At 48.3% G+C, this 4,386-nt stretch overlaps 1 pseudogene across 1 annotated transcript; it reads left to right on the top strand.

The window, feature by feature from the left end:
- The first annotated feature begins 3,594 nt into the window (after positions 1-3,594).
- LOC103261377 lies at positions 3,595-4,054 on the top strand (annotated as a pseudogene). Its single transcript, XR_504352.2, has one exon. The product of XR_504352.2 is annotated as a 60S ribosomal protein L31 pseudogene (transcript).
- Positions 4,055-4,386: the final 332 nt, after the last annotated feature.

Here is a 4,386-nt window from a genome sequence, read left to right on the forward strand (position 1 = left end):
GGTGAGACTGCGGTGGCCATGAGCTTGCCACTGGACTCCAGCCTGGGCAACAGAGTGAGACTCCAACTCAAAAAAAACAAAAAGGCAGAGAGCCCAGTGTAGAAAGAGCCAAGTCTCATCACCTCCTCAGGAAGCTTTTCAGTTCTCCAGTCCTTGGGCTTGTGCTTCCAAATCTCTCCATTTCCTGGATGGGGAAGTCAGAGGTTAGAAGAATCTTTCCTTGTGTCCTGCGGTCTGATCCCCCACTGAGGAACCAGTCTGACCCATTCCTTCCTCACACACATCAGGCATCAGTGCACTGCAATGAAGTTCCAAGTCAGGGAACATGACATAAGCACCTGAAAATGGCGTGAGAAATAAAATAAACCAAACTGTCCCCAGAGAGATGACAACCGGTCTCCCAGGTATACAAGACAAGCAACTCATTCAACCTCTGTAAGATAGTGCTCAGGGTAGGTGTGAATTTGCAGACTTGGCGATAAATTCACTGTCCAGCAGGAATGGACCTGAGTTCAGATATTCAAGACTCAAGTTCTAGTCACTCTTCTGCCCGCCATTAGCAGCATTGCCTTAGGCATGCTACCACCCTTCTGAGTCTCAGTTTACTCATCTGTATAATGGAGACGAAACTCCCACCCATGTCTGTCTGCTTCTTGTGAGGCATCCGGAAGCAGGAAGGCTCTGTGTATCGCTTGACTGTGCTGCCTAAACATGAGGAAGGTGTCAGTCACTGCTCAGTCACTGAGCCTCAAGCCTCAGCCAGCTCCCCTCATGCCTCTCTCTCTCTCATCCCTTTCAGGAATCATCCTGAGACCCGTACCTCTGCCCAGGGCCCCCCAGCCCTGGTGTCAACGTGTCCTGCATTCCCTAGGCCCCTTCCCTGCCATCTAACGTCTATGTTTCACTTGCTTTTTTGTGGTCTGTCTCTCCCCCAGTCGAATGTAAGCCCCATGAAGACGGGGTTTTGTTTGTTTTATTAAATGCTTACCACAGTGCCTAGCATGTAGTAACTGCTTTAAACATATTGCTCAAATAAATGAATACATGAAGGAGTCTTACATTCCCTCTTAGAATTCGGCAGGCCTGGGCTGGAATCCTTGCTCGGTCACTGCAGAGCTCCCTAATATTAGGCCCACAGCCCAGTTAAGATGTCCTTGTTGCGGGATCTCCCTCTCCGAGGTCTGCCCAAGCCCGACTGCCTCTTGTCCTTGCACCACTTTGCAAAAGGCTCAATTCCAACTTTGCCCAGAAAGGGCCCCTCACAGGGCTAGACCAAGGGCAACAGGCCCTGACCACCGCCTCCCCCCCGCCCTCCATTTCTGCCTTGGGCCTGGGCCCCAACCCTGGCCCCAAACACAAGAGCCTGAGCCAAAAGCTTCTAGCATATACCACCACGGGTGATTTATTTAAGGGTCTCCAAATAATCACTTAAGTGTCACCATGGCAACCTGAAGAGTTGCCATGGAGACTGGAACAGGAAAAGTCCCCATGGAGACCCCTGGGAGACTCTAGGAAATCATTACCAGGTGAAGGGGGCTTGGAAGGGGGAGCTAGACAAATAAGGGAGCTTACGGTCTGTGTGCTGGTACAAGAAGGGGAGTGAAAGGGGAAAGCGGGAAAGACCAGCTAGAAAAGCAGGCAAGTTAATGATCTCCACTGACTCTAGGGTCCCATGTGATGAATAACTTCTATTACATGCACTGAAGAGATCTGAAAGGAAAGACAAGAAACGAGTCATAACAGCAGTGCCCAGGATGGGGGTGGGGGAAGGAGATTTATTTTTTACTGTACGAAGGGGGAACTTCAAAACACATAATTTATTTATTGAAAAATTGTGTGTTTATTCTTGTATGTTTAAGCTTCAGTCACCTCCAAAGTACTCTCTGCTTGATGCAATACACCGATCGAGATGCTTTTTCCGCTGCTCAGATCAGTTTTTGAACTCATCCATTTTGATGCCTTTTAGTGCTTCTGCCATCTTTGCTTCACCTCTTCCACATCAGCAAAACATTTCTCTTTGAGGATTTTTTTTCATTCAGGGGAACAAAAAAAAGTCCCTCCGGGCAAGATCAGGTGGATAGGGAGGGTGGAGCATGGGGGTCACGCCGATTTTTGTCAAAAACTGCTGAACACTCAGCGCGGTGTGGGTAGCTGTGTTGTCACAGTTGAAGAACCAGTCACCTGTTTGCCACAACTCAGGATGTTTCTTCTGCAAATCATGACACAACCGTCTCAGAACTTCCAGATACAACACTTTGGTTGGCCCATTGATCCAGAGGAACAAATTCTGAGTGTACTACAAGGGGCCCGTCCTCCAAAAGATAATTCAGTTTTTTGGGAAGTCCCTCTCATATGCCCCTTCCTCCAAAAGATAATTCAGTTTTTTGGGAAGTCCCTCTCATATGCCCCTTTGTACTGTTTGAATTTCTTTTTATCATAGATATGTATCAATTTTTCCAAAATTAATACTAAATAAGTAATTGAGCATTCACTAGGTTAAATATTTTATTTTATTTTTTTTGAGTCAGAGTCTCACTCTGTCACCCAGGCTGGAGTGCAGTGGCATGCTCACAGCAACCGCACCCTGACTTGCTGGGCTCAGGCAATCCTTCCACCTCAGCCTTCCAAGTAGCTGGAACTACAGACGCATGCCACCACGCTTGGCTAATTTTTTTTTATTCATTGTAGAAACAAGGTCTCACCAAATTACCCAGGTTGGTCTCAAACCCCTGGGCTCAAGCAATCCTCTTACTTCAGGCTCCCAAAGTGCTGGGATTACAGGTGTGAGCCACCACGCCTGGCTGGGTTAAATATTTTAAATCCTCAAAACAACCCCATATGGTAGGTATTATCTCCATCATACAAGGGAGGAAACTGCTGTTCAGAAATGTTCAGAAAGCGACCCACAGTCACGCAGTGGCTGAGCATCAAGCACAGGGCTCTCCGGCTTTCCTAAGCAAGTCTGGGTTCTCCGATCTCAATCCAGCTCTGCCACTAGCAGGCTGAGTGCCCTGAGGTGAGCATCATCCCCCTCGGGGCCCGGTTTCCTCACCTGCAAAATAGCTTGGCAGCTTGGACTGGATGAAGACGAAGGTCCCTCTAGCATGACGCTCTGAGTGCATGAAGCATTTCCCTCACAACCCTGGAGGGTCACTGCTGTGAGTGGCGGCTTGGGACCTGGTGAGGGAGAGGAAAAGGAAGAGAGGGTGGTGTGAGGGCAGCCCTTGGGGCCCTTGAGAAACCTCTGGATTCTGCCTTTGCAAAGAGAAGTGAGGTCAGGTGAGTCATCGGGAACATGCACAGTCACAGTGAGGCTAGTCCAAAGGGAGGGAGTTATCTTAATGGAGAGTTCACAAGGAGACACAGCTCAGACTCCTGTTCTTTCTCCTTGTCACTACTGCATGACTAGTCTTAAACACACACGCACACGCAACGAGATACCTCCTCACAAAAAGACAAACAAGCCTGGCTCAGTAGCTCAGCCTATAATCTCAGCACTTTCGGAGGCCGAGGCAAGTGGATTGCCTGAACCCATGGGTTCGAGACCAGCCCAGGCAACTTGGCGAGACTTCGTCTCTACAATAAATCAAAAATTACTTCCTTTCCAACTTGGGCCCGACAGAATGGCACCCGCAAAGAAGGATGGCACGAAGAAGAAGGGCCGTTCTGCCATCAATGAGGTCGTGACCCAAGAATACACCATCAACATTCACAAGCGCATCCATGGAGTGGGCTTCAAGAAGCGTGCCCCTCGGGCACTCAAAGAGATCCGAAAATTTGCCATGAAGGAGATGGGGACTCCAGATGTACGCATTGATACCAGGCTCAACAAAGCTGTCTGGGCCAAAGGAATAAGGAATGTCCCGTACCGTATCCATGTATGGTTGTCCAGGAAACAAAATGAGGATGATGACTCACCAAACAAGCTTTATAATTTGGTGACCTATGTCCCTGTTACCACTTTCAAAAACCTACAGACAGTCAATGTGGATGAAAACTAATCACTGACTGTCAAGAACATCAAATAAAGTTACAAAACTGCAAAAAAAAAAAATTAGCCAGGTGTGGTAGCGCACACCCGTAGTTCTGGCTGCTTGGAAGGCTGAGGCAAAAGGATTGTTGGAGCTGAGCAGGTTGACACTGGAGTGGCTGTGATGGCCGTGAGCATAGCACTGCACTCCAGCCTGGGCGATGGAGTGAGACTCCAATTCAAAAAAACAATGCTGGCTGTAGTGGCTCACACCTGTAATCCCAACACTTTATGAGGCTGAGGTGGGAAAACTACTTGAGACTAGCATAGGCAACATAGCGAGACCTCGTCTCTACAAAAAAAAAAAACTAAAATAATTAGTCGACCATGGTGGCATGTGCCTGTAGTCGTAGCTA

This window comes from Carlito syrichta, unplaced genomic scaffold, assembly GCF_000164805.1.
Source record: "Carlito syrichta isolate Samal-C Ts95f unplaced genomic scaffold, Tarsius_syrichta-2.0.1 Scaffold303673, whole genome shotgun sequence".
Taxonomy (NCBI): Eukaryota; Metazoa; Chordata; class Mammalia; order Primates; family Tarsiidae; genus Carlito; species Carlito syrichta.